The 18,695-nt window shown below is 54.5% G+C and overlaps 1 long non-coding RNA gene across 4 annotated transcripts in view; it reads right to left on the reverse strand.

Annotated features, from left to right (window-relative positions):
* The window catches only part of LOC105469258 (uncharacterized), a 46,163-nt gene extending 35,026 nt beyond the window's left edge, over positions 1 to 11,137 (reverse strand). For all 4 annotated transcript variants that reach the window (XR_979882.2, XR_011615221.1, XR_011615220.1 and 1 more), the window contains exons 1-2: positions 10,654 to 11,137; positions 3,595 to 3,743 (exon numbers count right to left, since the gene is read on the reverse strand). This is a non-coding gene — a long non-coding RNA (uncharacterized lncRNA). The remainder of the gene's footprint in view (positions 1 to 3,594; positions 3,744 to 10,653) is intronic.
* Between the last annotated feature and the right edge of the window lie 7,558 nt (positions 11,138 to 18,695).

An 18,695-nucleotide genomic window follows, 5' to 3' on the forward strand; every position in this document is an offset into this window, starting at 1 on the left:
ATTCACTCAGTTATTCAACAAACATTTATTGGCTGCCCAGGACAAAGGTGGAGGCACTGAGGCTACAAACTGCGTGACTCAGTGCAGCAGCAAGGCTGGGTGGTGAGGAGGGTCCAGGGCACCAGGGGACTGAAGGTGGAAGCCAGATGGCCGGGAGCCTTCCAGCAGGCAGCTGCCAGAGACCCTGGACAAGAGGTGAGATGGGGCCAGCTTGTGCCCTCAGAGGAAGACGGTGGCAGCCACTTGCTCATCTGGTGGGTCCCCAGGAGGGAATTCAAACATTGTCCCCATCCTCAGGACCACTACACTCAGGGTGACCAGAGAAACTTGGGTCACAGTGGCCAGTGGGCTCCTGGGGAGAAGCTCTGGGGACTGCAGGTGACTTCTCTGCCCATATGAATTATTGACCACATCCAGCCAGGTCCACTGGGTTCCTACAGCCTGTGCTGTGGCTGCCCCTGGCTCATCACCGTCCTGAGTTTGGGGTCCTGCCTCCAGCCACAGGGGTGAGTTTTCCTATGAGCTGGCAAGGCCTGCCCATGTGCTGGTCATCCTGGCAGGGGGTTCAGGCTCCATCCTCCCACTTCCCTCTGCATTCACTGGCAGGACTGCTGGAGTATTGACCGCTGTGCACATCTCATCAGATGCAGATTGGGAGAAATCAATGGGGTTAGGTCACCAAGTGGGAGGCAGGGTTGGTGGCAAAGTCCCTTGTTACAGGTGCTGCCCAGCAGGAGCCCAAGGGAAAGCAGGCTCCTCCTGACTGGGGTGCATTTGAAGGATAAGGAGGCAGCTGTCCCTTCCAGATGCACTTAGGGAATCTCAGTCTCTTCATGCGGGGAGGAAAGGCCACTCTCAGCGGCAATCAGGTTCAACACAGCCTCAAAACCAAGCAGCTTCCTTCACCTTCAGGGTGAAGGTGGCAGTTGGCGCCTGCCACCGCCAGCCATCTCTGCAAGCTGAAAATCCCTGGGAGGTTCCTGAGACACAAATCAATGGTGATGAAGACTAAAACTGGAGCTGTGAACCCAGAGAGGTCCGGGCAGCAGAGGAGTCATCCAGGGCAGCCCAGCCAGGCACGTGCCTGGCCCCAGCTGCTCGGCACCCGGCCTGCCAAAGACTCACACCCACCCCAGCCCCGCAGGAGCCACTTCAGTCCCTGAAACGCCAGAAGACGCACGTGTGCACGCGCACACACACTCATCCCATTAGTATCTTGCTGCACCGGCTGAAATTTATTAGCAGCGGGAGAGTCAAGGCCCTTTCCCAGAGCTTTCATGCTTTTCTACAAAGTAATCTTCCACGGGTGCTTCTGTATTCCTTCTCTGTGCAGAAGAGCAACATCTCAGCTGCCAGACCCTCTGAATGCTAATTTATTTCAGGAGTCGGAGCAGCTGGCTCCAGGAGGTCCTCCTGGCAGGGAAGGGAGGGAAGAAAAGGTATTTCTCTCTCCAACTCTCCAACTGCAGGCTCCAGCTGCCCCCACGGTGTTTGCCTGCCTTCTCAGCCCACCAGGAAGGAGCAGAGCAGGGTGTCCATGGGGGCTGCAGGGGGGTTGGTGGGGGACAGTAGCCCAGCCCACACCCGTAGCTCCCTCCTCCAGCCAGGCTCAGAGCCATGTTCCCAATGTGAGGCCCCTCGGGAATGAAGCAGACACAAATGGCCATGCTTCCTGGGCGAGACAGCTGTGCTAGCCTCACTAGGGGCCTGGAAATTGCTTCTGTCTCAGTGGCATCCGGAGAGCCATTTCAGAGGATGCTGACAGGCCGCGTGCATCCTCCATGGAGGGGAGAGGCAGGGCCCTGAGTCACGGAGGAGCACAAACAGGCTGACACCGCACAGGTCTGGGGACTATGGACTCAAGTCAGAGGCAGGTCAGCCCCCAGAGCCACTGCTCCACCACTCAAAGGCTCCACACATCTCCCCTGGCAAGTGGAGATGCCCACTGGGCCAGCCTGAGGCCCCTCCCAGCACCAGGCCCTGCTGGGTCGTGGGGCCCCCGTGGAAGACACGCAGAGCACACAAACAAAACAAGTAATGATGTCATTGTAGTGCCTGTGTGGGCTCTGCAGAGAAGAGAAGTCACTTCTGATGGAAGTGACTGGCCGGAACGGGGCTGCTGGGCATCTTTATGTTGTCATGAGGCCTAAGCAGAGGACACTGGAGTTGAGACCTAAATGACAGGCAGGCATAGCCACCAGCATTCATGAGCAAAGCAGAGCCCCCAGGACACCTGCACACACGCATACACAGGCCTACCCCAGGAGAGTGCATGGACACCTGCACACATGTATACACAGGCCTAGATGCCCACGTGCATATGCAAATGCAGACACACATGGATGCATACATACACCTACACACAGTGCATGCCTAGATGCACACATAGACACACAGACACACACAAATGCACATGTACCTATACACATGCAGATACATACATAGGTGTACGGCACATATACAGATACACATATATCTACAAGTATGTACTCACACATGTATGTACTTGCACATATACACACATGCATATAAACACATATACACATTGATAGATGCATGCATATGCACGTACACAGGCACACACATAGATGGACACATATACATAAATGTACATAGGTGCATATGTGTATATACAAACATGAATGAATACACATGCATATTTCTACACAGATATATGCACTTTTACATATACACACATATGCATGCACATATACATGTACACATGCATATACACATTGACAAATGCATGTATAGGTACAAACACATACACATGCATACATATTACATGTAGATACAATTGCATATATATTCATACACATGCATATGCATGCATACATGTACCATACACAGGCACACATATGAAGGGAGTTTTTGACAGAGATTTGATGTCGCACCACAATTGAGGAGCTGGTTAAGCCATCTCTGTGAGGAGCTTGAAGTCCACAAGGGAGACCGTGGGAAAGGGACAGTGATGTCAGGTGGAGTGTGGCAGGTGGGTGATAGTGAGGAACCCAGGCACAGGCTGGAGCCCACAAGGATGGGCTGGGCCCATGGCAGTCCTTGCTGCCTCTGAACGTGGTAGTGTGGGCATCCTGCAGAAGCCAGGCCCTCTGTCACAGAGCCAGACACCCACACCTGGCTCGGGAGCAGGCTGTGCTGAAGGAGGATCAGGGTTGGAGCAGCTGCAGCCCAGCCACTGCCTCTGCTGTTTGGGGGCTAAGCTGTGGGGTGGGACCAGCACTTAGGAGGTTTCACCCTTTACCCAACACCAGGTGGAAAGGATGGGGGGATGCAGACCACAACTGCTGCAGGGAAATAGTAAGAAGGGCTTGGGCTCTGGAAATGTTTGAGAGGAAAAGCAAACAGGACCTGTAGGTGGGATGGCATGGGGTTGGAAGAGAAAAACCCAGGGTGCCGTGTAGCTCTGGCCCAGCACACTGGGTGGCTGGTATTTCCACTCAGTCCCCCTAAGAGGAGAGGTTAGGACAGAAAGGATCTGAGAAGGATGGGAAGGTGGAAAAGAAATTAGGCTTCACCTTGCTCCCAAAACATCCCAGCTTCCAGGTATTCCTGGGGTGCTACCAAAAGACCAACCTTGCAGTGAGGCCAAGAGACAGAGGAGTCATGGGGCTGTCTGGGCCTGATTCCAGTCCTCCCCCAATCCACACCTTGGATCCCTCCTGGAGCTCACAGTCAAACCAGACTCTACTGCAGCCAAGTGGTAGTGGGCCCTGCTCACAGTCCTGGGAAAAACACACAGGGAGGGATGAGTGGCATCTGTAACTGGGACTTCTCCACTGTTCTACAGATAGAAGTTGGAAAATGTTTCTAGAGGAAGCACAGGGAGTGATTGTGGTTGTTGGGAATGGGTTGGGGAAGAAAACAGATAGAATGGCTGGTGCCTAATCTGTCAGCAGCATCAGCAGACCTGCAGGAGCTACAGATGTTGGAAATCACCCATACAGGTGTTAAAACAATGTGCTCAAGGAGAAAAAAAATTAGTCAAAAACTTGGAATTACTTTAAAACTGCATATACTTGAAAAAGAACATATAAATAAACATTTCAGAACTGAAAAATGTACTGACTGAAATAGAGGACTCTGTGGATAAGTTTTAAAGTGATTAGACATAACTGAAGAGAGAATGAGTAAACTGGAAAGTAGGTCCACAGAAAATATGCAGAGTGAAACCTGGAGAATCCAAAGGCAGAAGAGAAGGAAAAAAAACAACAAAACAGAAGCGGAACAGGAGACCCACAGACACAGTGAGAAGGGCTGGCATGAAGCAGAATTCCAGGAGGGAGAGAGCCCATGGGCAAGAGCAAAACTGAAGAAGCAACCACTGAGAATTTCCTGTAATTTATGAAAGACATCAAGCTATGTTTTCAAGAAACCAAACAAGCCCCAAGAAGGGCAAACCAAAAGAAACCCCCACCCAGACGCAAGTTAGCAAAACTGAAGAAGAGAGACCATGCCATCCACCCAACGTCATTCAAGTGACTGAGGGAGAACCTGAACCCAAAAATAAAAGGTGGTTTCATCAGAAGAATAGTGGGAAGCTCCTAAAAATCAAGGAGAAAGCTGGGGGAACAGATTCGGAGAGGGACAGCAACCAGGTGACTCCAAGAGGCTCTAGCGGTGACCTTGGCCGTACCTAATCCTCCCAGGTATAAGAGGAGGGTCCCTGACAAGGGGCATGCAGCAGGGCCCCTCTGGCTTCTATGGGGGAAGGGCAGGTGTCTGCCTCCCTGTCCTTGTACACCACACTTTCCAAGAGTCCCCAGCAGTGGAGCATGGGCCTCTAGTGATGCAGAATTTTTGGTTTTACTCAATTGTCACCTTGGAGCCCAGGGCACCCCAGGATGGGGCTTGGCCATGTGGGTTCAAGTGGAATCTCACGGAGAAACCAGAAGCACTGATCCAGCCACACTCAAGCACTGTTGTGGCTCTAACCAGCATCCCATGTCCCCCACTCACTGAGAATGTTATTTCAGTGGTCCCACTGCCCTTTTTGCAAGCTGTCTTCCAGCCCCCTCCAAGTTCAGCTCATCAATATGTCAACATCTGAACCCCACTAGGGAGACATTTCCCCCTGGGATCCCCAGGCTGCACAAAAGTCAAAGGATGGGCCCAGTCTCCTGGCAGGAGGATTCCACAGCAGACAGTGTGGCTCCCTCATCCACGAGCTTGGCCACAGAGATGTGGCCAATGCCTCTTGGGTCAGCTTTGACCCAGCGATGACATCTCACCCCATGAGACTTAGGGCTGCAAAAGGAATTTGAGACACTAGTACAAGCCAAACCTGACTCTTCTGGGCTCATGGCCTGGACAGGGCTCAGGCAGAAGGTCCCCTGGACACAAGTGGGCAGGGCTGAGGCAGCAGTGACTCACACTGGATTCACGTCCTCAAGCTCATGGCATAGGGGCGAGAACATGTCCCTTCTGTGGCTCCACCCACATCACTGTCTTTGGCAACTGCTTCCCTGAGCAGCAGATGCTGTGCTTGCCTGTCCTGTCCCCTCGCTCTTTTTTTTTTTTTTTTTTTTTTTTTTTGAGACAGAGTCTCGCTCTGTCGCCCAGGCTGGAGTGCAGTGGCCAGATCTCAGCTCACTGCAAGCTCCGCCTCCCGGGTTTACGCCATTCTCCTGCCTCAGCCTCCCAAGTAGCTGGGACTACAGGCGCCTGCCACCTCGCCCAGCTAGTTTTTTTGTATTTTTTTTAAGTAGAGACGGGGTTTCACCGGGTTAGCCAGGATGGTCTCGATCTCCTGACCTCGTGATCCACCCGTCTCGGCCTCCCAAAGTGCTGGGATTACAGGCTTGAGCCACCGCGCCCGGCCCCCCTCGCTCTTACGATGTCTTCTGAATGCCAGCACCTGTGCTTCTTTGTCTGAGGGCTTTCTCTGGCTTTTAGAGCCACTTTGGTCCCCATCCTCCCCACCTCACATCCCAGGCAGCAGGCTGGAAGTACCAGGGTGTTCACACACCAAGGGAGCAGCCCTCAGAGGCTGGTAGGGCTGGTGTGGGAACAACCAGCTCCTTTGCCTCCTGGTGGAATAACCCCAAGACATGAGCCACACTCCAGCAGGTGGCCAGATAATCTTCCTGGATGGGCTGCCTCCCCACCCTGTCCCATGCCCCTCCCCCTGCCAGTAACAGGTTTTGCATCCCCCAACAAACTACTTGCACCCAACCTTTATCTCAGGTCTTCTGGGGAAACCCTATCCAAGCACACACTGCAGGCTGCCGATGGGACAAGCTGGGAATCAGAGTGGATATCAGACCCTGAGCAAGCCAACCCCAGGGGTAGATGGTGCAAGAAGGCACCACCTCCTGAAAATGCGACTAAATCAGTCGGGGTTGAGGACGTCAGGCAGTGGTGGGCACCTAAGGGTCCAGGGGAGTCAAAGCAAAGTCCTTGGGGTTAGGAGCAAGCAGAGGCCACTGAGAAAAGAGAAACAGTGGAGCAAACCCAACAGCTCCCAGAGGGCACACGGAGGTGCTCAGAGCCCTCAGTCATCAGGAGAATGCAGAGCAAAGCCACAATGAGGCACCACTGCATACCCACTAGCATGGCTATGATTAAAAACTAGAAAATAACAACTGCTGCAGAGGAGACGGAGAAATCAGAACCCTCGTCACTGCTGGCGGGGTGTAAAACATTGCAGCTACTTTGGAAAGCAGTCTTGCAGATCCTCATAAAACTAAACATAGAGTTATCATATGACCCATCAATGCCACTCCTATTATGTACCTAAAAGAATTGAGGCTGGGCGCGGTGGCTCACACCTATAACCCCAGTACTTTGGGAGGATGAGGTGGGTGGATCACCTGAGGTCAGGAGTTTGAGACCAGCCTGGCCAACATGGTAAAACCCTGTCTCTACTCAAAATACAAAAATTAGCCAGCAGTGATGGTGTGTGCCTGTAATTCCAGCTACCTGGGGGGCTGAGGCAGGAGAATCACTTGAACCCGAGAGGCGGAGGTTGCAGTGAGCCAAGATGGCACCACTGTACCCCAACCTGGGCAACAGAAGGAGACTCCATCTCAAAAAAAAAAAAAAAAAAAGAATTGAACTGGCATGCACACATCATCTGTGCACAAATGCTCATAGCAGCATTAGTCACAATAGCCAAACAGTGGCAGCAACCTGGGTGTCTATCACCAAATAAATGGATAAACACAATGAGGTCCATCCATACAACTGAGTCTCATTCAGCCATGGAGCAGAATGAAGCACTGATGCATGCTACAATGTGGGCGAACCTGAAACTATCACACTAAGTGAAAGAATGCAGCAGACCCAAAAGGCCACACGTCGCATGATTCCACTGGATGAAATGTCCAGATAGGGAAGTCCACAGACAGAAAGGAGATGGGTGGCTGCCGGGGGATGGAGAGAGAGGGGAGGGGGAATGACTGCTTAATAATGATGGGGTTTCCATTCGGGGTGATAAGTTTTGGAACTAGATAGAGGTGACGGTTAATGACATCGTGAATGTACAGAAAGCCACGGAATTGTTCCCTTTAAAATGGTTACATGTTACATGATGTGAATTTTGCCTCATAAAAGAAGTCCATCTGTATCACCAATTTAAATACATCTTCCTGGTAGAGCCTATTAAAATTATATTGACTTCGATCTTTTTATTATTATGAAAATAAACTGCACTCAGGTGGAAAAAGAAACCAAACTTCTGCCACACTGGGTCCTCGGAGGGAGGGGGCAGACGCAAACCCAGCGCAGGATGACAGCACCCATGAAGGGCAGCCGTCCAGGGGCGTCACCATGGCGCCTCACCACCCCTTATCTGTGTGATTCCTGTTATCATCCTTCTCCCTAAGAAAGCATCTGCCCTGCTACCTGAAAGAGGAGCTGAGAGCTGCCACTTGAAAATGCCTACAAGGACTGACCGTATCAGTCCACTCTCACACTGCTATACACAAATACCTGAGACTGGGTAATTTATAAAGAAAAGGGGTTTCATTGACTCACAGTTCTGCAGGTTGTATAGGAAGCACGGCTGGGGAGGCCTCAGGAAACTTACAACCGTGACAGAAGGCAAAGCAAAAGAGGGCACGTCAACACGGCTGGAGCAGGAGGAAGCGAGGGGAGAGGACACACTACACACTGTTTTGGTTTTTTTTTTTTTTTCTTTTTGAGACGGAGTCTTACTCTGTCGCCCAGGCTGGGGTGCAGTGGCCGGATCTCAGCTCACTGCACGCTCCACCTCCCGGGTTTACGCCATTCTCCTGCCTCAGCCTCCCAAGTAGCTGGGACTACAGGCACTCGCCACCTTGCCCAGCTAGTTTTTTGTATTTTTTAGTAGAGACGGGGTTTCACCGTGTTAGCCAGGATGGTCTCGATCTCCTGACCTTGTTATCCGCCCGTCTCGGCCTCCCAGTGCTGGGATTACAGGCGTGAGCCACCGCGCCCGGCCTCACGCTACACACTTTTAAACAACCAGGTCTCGTGAGAACTCACTCACTGTCACGCGAACAGCAAGGGGGAAAATACCCCCAACACATGACCCGACACCTCCCACCAGGCCCCCTCTTCCAACACCGGGGATTACAATTCAACACGAGATTAGGGTGGGGACACAGATCCAAACCATATCACCGACCTCATGAGCGGTACCTGCAGGTGTCTTCAGTGGGACGCCCTAGAAGGAGCCCCCAAGCTGGGGATTCTTGTTCGGTGGGATTTCCAAGGACAGGGGTCCCAGGAGTGGAGTGAGGGAAGGGACCCGTGTGAGGCAGGAGAGAGCCTGAACAGGCACGGCCTCAGCAAGAGGCCAGCCTCAGCCTGGGCCACAAGAAAGCTCTGAGAGCAAATGGCACCAGCGCCCTTGCCACCGTGGGGCCAGCCCTTATGCCTCCTGTCACCCAGCCAGGCACCGGTGGGCAGTTCCCTATGGAGGGTTGCTGTGGGTTGGCAGAGCTGGGGCAGGGCTCTGTCCCCTCTCCTCCTCTCACCCCGGGGCCTTGAAGGCCAGAGCACAATCCCAGGGAGGTCGGCAAAATTCCCTCCTTCACCTGAAGCCAGCACCAAGCCAGCTCTGTGGGCCTCCTGGCAGCACCGCTTTGCCAACCTACTTGTGAGTGGCCGTTGCCAGCACCTTCCAGGCTGCCCGAAAGCCTCTGGAGTGCACCTGTGACAATTACAGGTTTCATGGCGCTAATAGCAATAATAACCATTAGACGGCAGCCTGTGCCGGCTGTATCGGTTTCTTGTTCAGTTGTGCTTTGAGTGCAGTTAATCTTATGGCTAATATCTAAATGGAGAGGGCAGAAAGACTGCGTTCTTTCTTCTTCCCCTCTAAATAGATGTTGCCCTCACCCAGGGACATGGCTTGGCAAGAGGCATGGCTTACAGGCCCTGCCGTGCCCCAGGAATGGCTGCCCTGAACAGCTCACAAGGGTCTCAATTCCTTACTGCCACTTCAGCAAATGTTCCCGCGGATTTTATGTGGTGACGGGTGCCCCCGCGTAATAGCCGTGCAGACCCCAGCACCCACAGAAACCAACCCACTGAAACAATAAGGCCTAACAGGAGGGGACCCGCAGGGTTCCTAAGCAGAAGGCTGGGCAGCAGGGGAGTCCCAGCAGCTGGGCGCCTGTTCAAGTCCTCAGGGGCAGACAGAAGGTTCCAGAGAGGTCCTCCCTGCGGCTGCCGCCCGGGCTGTGCCGGGCTCACTTGCAGTTAATGAGCCCTCATTAACATGTTGATGGGGATGTGCGCTGTGTCTACTTGGAACCCTTTCACCGTGTTGGTTGTTGCTTTTGTTGAATTAATGATGTTCAGGTTGGATCCCTTCATAAAAGAGGCTGCTTCCCCTCCTCCCCCAGCCCCAGGCTTCTCCTAACAGAGCAACGCCATTTCCCCAGGCAGGCCTCCCTGCAGCCTCCCACCCTCGGCCAGCCCACTGACCCCAAATACTTGCCCGGACCATGATGCGAGTGCATCCCTTCTGGCTTCTCTTCCCCATGTGGCTCCACAGGCCACTTTGAAGTTCCAGGTCCTTCCTGCTTTCCTCTTAGCAATGGCTGCCTCTAAGCCCAGCGGCTCCTTAGCTTGGGGATCCAGGAGGCAGGGGCCCTGGGGACCGCTTGGTTGGGACCATGCAGAGCAAGTCCAGGGCCAAGGCACCCAGGGCCAAGTTAAAGCTTGGAGCCTGGAACGACTCAGCCCATGTCCTGGGAGCTGGCCTCTCCAGTGAGCACTCAGGATTCTGGTAAGGAGCTGGGGGCACCTGCAGACGCCTCTGAGGGAAAGTTTCCTTCCCAGGTGCTGCCGCAATTTAGGAACAAGCTAAATCCGCAATTTAGGAACCTTAGGTGAAAAGTCAGTAATAAGGGAAGAGGTCTGTGCCCTGGGGTAGGGCGTCTCCTCTGGAACCACCGTGGGCTTCCCCAGCCCGGCTCGAGTGCCAGTCCACCTCCATCACCTCCGTGTGACCTGGAATCCCTCCTCCAAGTCCTTGAACCCCTCCACCCACTCCTTGAACCCCTCCACCTTGAACCCTCTCCACTGCCTCCCTGAGCCCCCTCCACCTTAAAACCCCTCCACCTTGAACCCCCTCCACCTTGAACCCTGCACACTCAGTCCACACCTCTCACTGCTGCCCCTTTGCAGGCTTCATGCCCTTACCCCGTCCCCTGAGTCCTCTCAGCTGCCACATCTACTTCTGAAGCCGCCCAGCCTCTTGATGCAGTGTATTAGCGACTGCAGAGGTAACGCTGGGTAAAAAACTCCGCCATGTCACTGCCTGGGGAAGGTCTTCATTCCTGCCCTGGCGAGCCTGCAGGCGGGTCTGATCTCTGGCTCCGCCCACCACTCTGCGGCGGCTGCGTTCCAGTAGAGTTTCCTCCAGACCAGGCTGGGCCCAGGCCTGTTCCTCGTGTGTTCGTTCTGAAGCCCAGGCTGAAGGAGCAGTGGCCGCCTGAGGCCTGCTTTTCTCCAGGCATCTGTCACTGGGAACTCAGGAACCAAGCCAGCCACGTGAGCTCTGTGTGAGTCTCTTCCGCTGCCGTCCCGCTGGTCGACAGTCAGGCCCTGGAGCCCGGCGTCAGCAGGGAAGGGGATATACACTCTGCCTGCAGTGGGAGAAAGCCTGGGAATCTTTGCTAGGAATCACACCAGCTTGAGCCCACTTCCCGGGCGGCACTGCCAGGCCCCCTGAGCAGCCAGGGCCCCTCCTGCCTCTGAGTCTCGAACATGCTATCGGCCTCTGCCAGCACAGGCCCAGCAATGTGCTGCGTGTGCCGGGCTGCCAATGCCTACAGTTCCATGACCTCTCATGGTCTCACGGTCCTGTTGACCTGCACAACCCTTTGCATGGCCCCTGTCACATAGTAGATGCCCAACACACATTCTGTAATCCCGCCGCACACCCGACTTTCTCTCCCTCACTCAGAAGGGCTGGGTTCACCCCAGCATACCCACCCCAACCCCCACAGCTCAAAAAGGGAGTGCGCTTCCCCTACAGGTTGGGGAGGCTTTGATGTGCTGGCCCCATCCAGGTCCGGGGCAGGGATAAGGGGACCAGCTCTTCTCTGCCCTGTCCTGCCCTGCCCTAGCCTCTGCAGAGACACCTCCAGCTCTGTCACTGTTGCTGCCACTCTGTTATCCCCTCTGCTGGCTCGCCAATGCCAGACTTTTCTAGCGTGGGAACTGACCCACACTCTTTAACAGGGGTTAAGTCATCAAAACTCTAAAGTCCTGGTTAAGACTCAGGGACAGGAAGGGCCCCAAGAGCCTGTGCTGGTAAGAATGTGGCTTCACTTCTCCCTTGCAGGGCCATCTTGGGGCTAGCAGGCACGGCAGGTCCATCAGAATCCCACCCCGCTCCAGGCAGGGGGCTCTGGGAGCTGAAAGCAGGACGGGCACTGGGTGTGGACATGTTAAAGCAGACAGGTGAGATGCTGGGGGCGTTATTGACCCAGGTTGAGGCATTGCTTGCCATTTTGGCAAGGCATTGCTTCCATTGCACCATGCTGATGTGACCCCCAGGTGGCCACCATCCCAGTTTGCCCAGGACCAAGGGGCAATCTTGGATGCAGGACCTTCAGTGCTCAAATCAGGAAAGTCCCAGGCAAACAGGGACAAACGGGTCACCCTCCATGAACAAGGAGCTCCTTCAGCCCCTTCCCGGTGACTCTGCTTGGGGTGGAGGGAGGGGCAGAGGCCAGAGCCCAGCGGCAACTCCGCACCCACTCATCTGGGCCCAGAGGGGTGCACCAGCCCCCGGGGGAGTCCTGCCATGGCCACCCACAAGCTGCTCGGAGGAGAGACAACGGGACTCCTGGTGGCCGGGAACGAGACTCAGCATCTCCAGGGCAGGGCCGGGAGCCGCCTCATCTCATCCACTCGTGGACACACCCAGGAGTTCTGCTGGCAGCAGGAAGCTGGTGGGCTTCTGTTTGCCGATGTCTGTCCGGAGAGGGAGGTGGGCTTGTTTCTGGGACAGCCGAAAAGCACAGAACCAGTATTGCCTCCAACCCTGTGGCTTCCGCCTGGCTAGCCCCTCACCGAGTCATCGTGGCTCCTTCAGGAATCACAGACTGGGGTTTCCCAGGCACCGTCAGCTCAGTTGGCAGGACTGACTTTGGACAGGAGACATGTGAGCCCCTGACTGAAGCTCTGCGGCTGAGGACCCCCACGGCACACAACAGGCCCCAGGAATGCACCGCTCCCGAGAGGGGCTGAGAACATTCCTGCGGTTTCCAAAGCTCAGATCTAAGGCTAAATGGAGTGCTCTGCTTTAAGCAGGAACCCAGGACATGTGAGTCAGAAAGGAGTGGGGAGAGAGGAAGGAAGGAAGGAAGGAAGGAAGGAAGGAAGGAAGGAAGGAAGGAAGGGAGGAAGGGAGGGAGGGAGGGAGGGAGGGAGGGAGGGAGGGAGGGAGGGAGGGAAGGGAGGGAAGGAAGGGAAGGAAGGGAAGGAAGGGAAGGAAGGGAAGGAAGGGAAGGAAGGGAAGGAAGGGAAGGAAGGGAAGGAAGGGAAGGAAGGGAAGGAAGGGAAGGAAGGGTTGGGAGGAGAGAGACACAGAGAGAAAGAAGGAGAGAGGGAAACAGGGAGAGAGAGGGAGAAAGGACCTGCTGAAACATGAAGACAGATCCAACCAGAAAGAGGAGAGAGGGTTGAAGGAGGTAGGAGAGAGGTAGAAAACTGAGGGAAACTGAGGAGAAGGAAGGAAACTCCATTCCGCCCTCATGCCTAGGCAACAGGGGCTCATTCAGAAAGCGCAGTGGTTCTGGGCCCGGGGATGCCCTGGGGCTGCCCGGATGCTACAGAGCTCAGTCGCCTCCCGGAGGCAGAGCTCAGCCCGTGTCCGGTGTTGGTGTCACCTCCAACCCTCGTCTCCTGGCCTAAGGTGAGCCACACACATTTCTACACACGGAAAGGAACTGTGGAACCGGAGAGGAGGAGCCCAAAGACCGATGCAGAGGACTGAAGGCCCAGGCACAGCGGAGACGCCCAGACGAAGAGCACCCGGGGGTGAGGGCACTGCCCTGCCAGCCCCTAAGACATTATAAAGACACGCTAAAGACAGTGGCAGCAGGCGGCACTGGACTGGTAGAGAGACCCATGGGACAGAACAGAGCCAGGGCAGCCCCACGCACTGATGTGAGCTTGGTCATGCCCAAGTTCACGCTGCAGGCGGCATCATGGGAAACAGCGCTTGAACTCAGGTTACCTATACTTTAAAATAAAATGTGATAATCCCCCAACAAGTTTAAAATTTTTTCAAAGAAATGATTTATGATCTCGTGATCAGTAAGACAGACTTTTTTAAAAATCACACAAGCCATAAAAGAAATAATTGAGAAAATGTAACTGCTTAAAATTTTTTAAAGCTTTTTCAAGGCCAGGTGGGGTGGCTCACGCCTGCAATCCCAGCACTTTGGGAGGCTAAGGCGGGCAGATCATCTGAGGTCAGGAGTTTGAGACCAGCCTGGCCAACATGGTAAAACCCTGTCTCTACTAAAAAAGAAAAGAAAAATACAAAAATTAGCTGGGCATGGTGGCAGGTGTGTGTAATCCCAGCTACGTGGGAGGCTGAGGCAGGAGAATTGCTTGAACCGAGGAGGCGGAGGCTGCAGTGAGTGGAGATCACACTGCTGCACTCCAGCCTGGATGACAGAACAAGACTCCATTTCAAAACAAACAAAAAACAAAATAACAACAAAAGGTTGGGCACAGTGGCTCACACCTGGAAGCCGGCAGAGCAAGACTTTGTCTCAAAAAAAAAAAAAACTTATTCAAAAAAAAAAAGAATACAAAACCAACAGCAAGTGGAAAAACAAGTCAGAAACCAGAGATGCTTTGCAGCACACATAACTGAGAAAGTTTGTATTCAGAATGCATTTAGGACTCATAAAAATCAATGTTAAAAAACACACGAGACAATCGGAAAACAAAAGACCAAAAAAAGGCATTTCATATAAGGAAATGCGTGTAGCCGATAAAAACGTGGGGCTGTATTCGACCTTATTAGCAACCAGAGATACGGACATTGATGCCGCAATGAGAAACCGTTGGATAGGCATTCAATACTCAAACCATCTTTAATGGGGTAAATGGGGTAATAGCCGGTATTGACAAGGATGTGGGTCCAGGATCAATCAGACACAATTGGTGGACGTGTCACCGCTGCAGCCACATTGGAAACAGTTCGGCCTCATCTGACGAAGCTGAAAATGTGCCTCCCTAAGACCCGACAACTCTCCTTGGCAAATGTTCTAGAAGAAGTCTTGCCCATGTGCACCAGGAGACATGGATGTTCACAGCAGTGATGCTAGAACAGGTTAAAATCACATCCACCACCCAGAGAACCGAGGGTTGCTGTGCATGCTGATGCTGGAATTCCACGCAGCACTGAAAAAGTGAGCCACAGCCACACATCTGCACATTTGCCCATCTCAGAAACGACACAGAGGCAAAAAAAAAAAAAAAAGCAAACTGCAGAAGAATTACACACTGGAATTCCATCCAAATAAAGGTCAGAACTATTCAGCTGAGCCACATGTGACTTAGAGTCAGAAACAGCAGATAAAACTATAAAAGCAAAGAATACAAAACACCACACTCAGGACGCTGTTCCCATTTGGAGGAAGGGGGAGAAAGCAGGGAATGAAACCGGGAGGCAGGCAGGACCCGGAAGGCCACGCCAGCCATCTGTGCCTCTGGCCGGTCATGCACACAGGACACACTTTGCTTATTCATTATTTACACATAAATGTCTCTGCATATTTCATCATGCTCGGAAAGAACACAAATGAAGGCAAGAAGCTAACGCAACGGGACAGAGGGGCCGAGGGAGGAGAGGCCGGGCAGGCTCCGGCTAGGGAAGGCTTTTTCTCGACACCCCCTGGCCAGCTGTTGGGAGCTGTGCCCTCCCCCCTACCACCCCCCACCGTCTTCTGATGCTCTGTCCTCGTCCCACAGAAGTGACTGGTCTCTGAGTCTGACACCCGGCACGTGAGCATCCCCAGGCCGTGATGGGCAAGGCGCACCTGTGGTCCCCGCCTGGGGGCTCATGAAAAACGCATGTGGGCTGCACTGCACTGTGCTGACCCGGGCTGGTCGGGGATGTGTGGACACAGCCGCTAGTTGGAAACGTCCGCTGTGCCACTGGCTGGTGGAAGGTGCCGCTGGCTGGTGGAAGGTGCCGCTGGCTGGTGGAAGGTGCCGCTGGCTGGTGGAGGATGCCGCATGGCTGATGACCTGGCTTCCCCCTTCCTTGTCCAGTCACCTCATCCTTCCTTCTGGTCCTCACTCCGACTTAACCCACAGCTTTGGGTGGGCTCCTTGCTGCCCCAGCAGACCCAGTGGGCAAGGAGGGGCGACCCCCAGGATCCTCAGAAAAGCAAACCCTCTCTCCACAGTGCCCCTTGCTGCCCACGTTTCCCCAGGTGGGTGGGGGCCACACAGCGGCAGCCAGGTCTCTTTCAGTGCCTCCCTCCGCCTGGCCCAGGAGGGACACCCGAGAATCCCGCTCAGCACCCACCAATGCACAAGCCAGGGCAGCTAACCTCTGCCCAGTGGGAGCAGAATGCTCTTGGGCCAATTCTTCCCCCCTTGCCCCTCTGGGCAGACTGTCCTGATGGCCTTTCCAGGGTCTGGGGGGGAGATCCCGAGAGCCTGAGCCATCAGTCCTGCCTGGGAGAATCACTCACCCTCCAGTGGGCTCCACCTCCTTCCCTGCCCCTCCCCACAGTGTGGGAACCTGCGCCTCAAGCTCTGCCTTCCAGCCGTCTAGGCTGAGCCCCCAGATGACACCCCAGAGCCTCCATAGAGCCCTGAGGCTGCCCCAGGCTCTCTGCCAAGGTCCAGCCAGGGGAGGGATCCCAGCTCTCCCGCTGGCTCCAGCCCTGGCCCGTGTGGCCTCCTGATCTGGCTCCCAAACCAGCCTTCAAAGCCACTCACTGTGACGGACACAGGAGGAATGCCACCTCATCCAAGGTGAGGACGAAGAATGGATCCACCCCATCAGCGGTGTGAGTGTGTGAACCCGCTCAGCCCAGAGGTCTCAGCTTCCACTTCTCAGGGGACAAAGGCACCAACTTTTACCAACACTGGAATAGAAGGACGCTCCGTCGGGCAGGCCTCTGTCTGTCTGTCCCTGGGTTAACAGCTATTGAATGATGGACAGAGGGTACGTGTCTGCAGGATTTATCAACGTCTCTGTTGACTATTGATGACAATTGGATTTTTAAAATCCTAGGGCACAGGGGGTTTCACTCTATAGAAATTGCACCTTGATAAATCTGAGCAAAAACTCTTAAGGAAGGACAAAGGGATGGGGACAATTGGTCCATTCTCCTGTCTCCAGATGGCCCAGCCCGTAAGTGATCTGGTCATCCATTCTGCTGGCCATCCCTCTTGTCCCCTCAGGACAGACCCAGCTTTTGGCTCTGTTTCTACAGAGATCGATGCACCTTCCTGCTGTCCATGGCTTCTCACAGACAGGCCCAGGAGACCGTGTGGGGCAGGCCCCAACACAGGCAGACCCAGTGTGCAAAGCCCCCTCACTGAGGCAGGAGAAGGCGGGGAAGACTTCCTGGAGGAGGTGCATTTTGGCGGCTGCATAGGCGTCCACTGGGTAGAAACGGATGGAGAGGCTGGTGCAAGCTGAGGAGCCTGGGTAAGGCTGTGGCATGAGGCACAGGGAGCTGTAGGATGTGGCTGAGATGGGGCCAAAGGGGACCCTGGGGAAGAGTCAGGGAGAGCCTGTCCACCTTGCTGAGGAATCTGGATTCTATTCCCTGGGAGCACTGAGGAGCTTTGAGCAGGAAGCACCAGGACTGACTCCGTGGATGGAAAACTGAATGGGCAGAGACAGGGGGGCACACGGCCAGAGGCAGGAGCCCCAACAGGGCCTGGAACCGTAGCCCTGTGAGAGACCACAGTGGTCAGGGCGAAGGATGAGAAGATGAGAACTGTGGGGACCCCTGAAAGTGGAGGTGAGGGATCGGGATGGCACCCAGGTGTGGGCACAGGAGGGCAGGGGCACTCCGGAGGCAGGAACGGAAGAGCCACGGAGGGACTGAGTTCTGGGCATGTCAATCCCCAGCGCTGGCAGGGCTGCTGGGGGACCCGTCCAGAGAGTATGGGGACATGGACACAGGCACCATCATTACTCCGTGATGGACGAAGTGACAGGCTGGCCATGCAGAGGGACAGGCAGAGGACAGGGTCCTGGGAAGCACCCTCGGGTACAGGCAAGTAGAGGTCCTAAGCCAAGGGGCCTGGCCGGGGAGGACAGGGAGGTCAGAAAGCCGCAGGAGGGTATCCGAGGATGCTGAGGGCTGTGAAGCCACCAAACAAAGCGAGACCAAAGGTGGCAGACAGCGGCCAGACCACGATGACGGGGCACAAAGGCTTCAGAGCAGGGCAGGGCTGGGAGCCAGAGTGCAGGATGTGCCTAAAACCCCTCACTCTAAATGCCCCTGAAGATGAAGCACGGGGCATCCACGCTGCAGAGCCCCCCAGAGAAGGTGGCTCCTGGGCCTCAGGCTCAGCTACCCGGCCTGGAGCAGGAAGCCCCTCAGCAGGGGAGTGAGCTATCAAGCCCAATGCCTCAAGCCAGAGGGACCCAAAGTGTGCCTGGGGACCCCCAAGCGTCCCTGAGAACCCTCCAGGGGTTCTCAAGGTCAAAGCTCTATGCATTTTTAACACTGAGACAATTTGCCCCTTTCACTGAGTGGACTCTCTTGCTGTTGGTCCAAACGCAGTGGTGGGAAGACTGCCGGCTGACAGGGGCAGGGCCAAGCCCCACACCCTCAGCCACCACAGTCCTTGCCGCACACACTTGCAGGAGGAAAAGCGAGTTGAACAAAGTGAGCCTGTCACTCCAGGGAAAAGAAATGATGGTCTTTGTTATCAATGATAAAATCTTTTTTTTTTTTTTTTTTTTTTTTTGAGACAGAGTCTCCATCTGTCGCCCAGGCTGGAGTACAGTGGCACAATCTCGGCTCACTGCAACCTCCGCTCCCAGGGTTCGAGCAATTCTCCCACCTCAGCCTCCCAAGTAACTGGGATTACAGGCACCCACCACCACACCCAGCTAATTTTTGTATTTTTTTTATTAGAGATGGGGTTTCACCATGTTGGCCAGGCTGGTCTCAAACCCCTGACCTCAAGTGATCTGCCCACCTTAGCCTCCCAAAGTGCTGGGATTACAAGCA

The sequence above is a fragment of the Macaca nemestrina genome, chromosome 17 (assembly GCF_043159975.1).
Source record: "Macaca nemestrina isolate mMacNem1 chromosome 17, mMacNem.hap1, whole genome shotgun sequence".
Taxonomy (NCBI): Eukaryota; Metazoa; Chordata; class Mammalia; order Primates; family Cercopithecidae; genus Macaca; species Macaca nemestrina.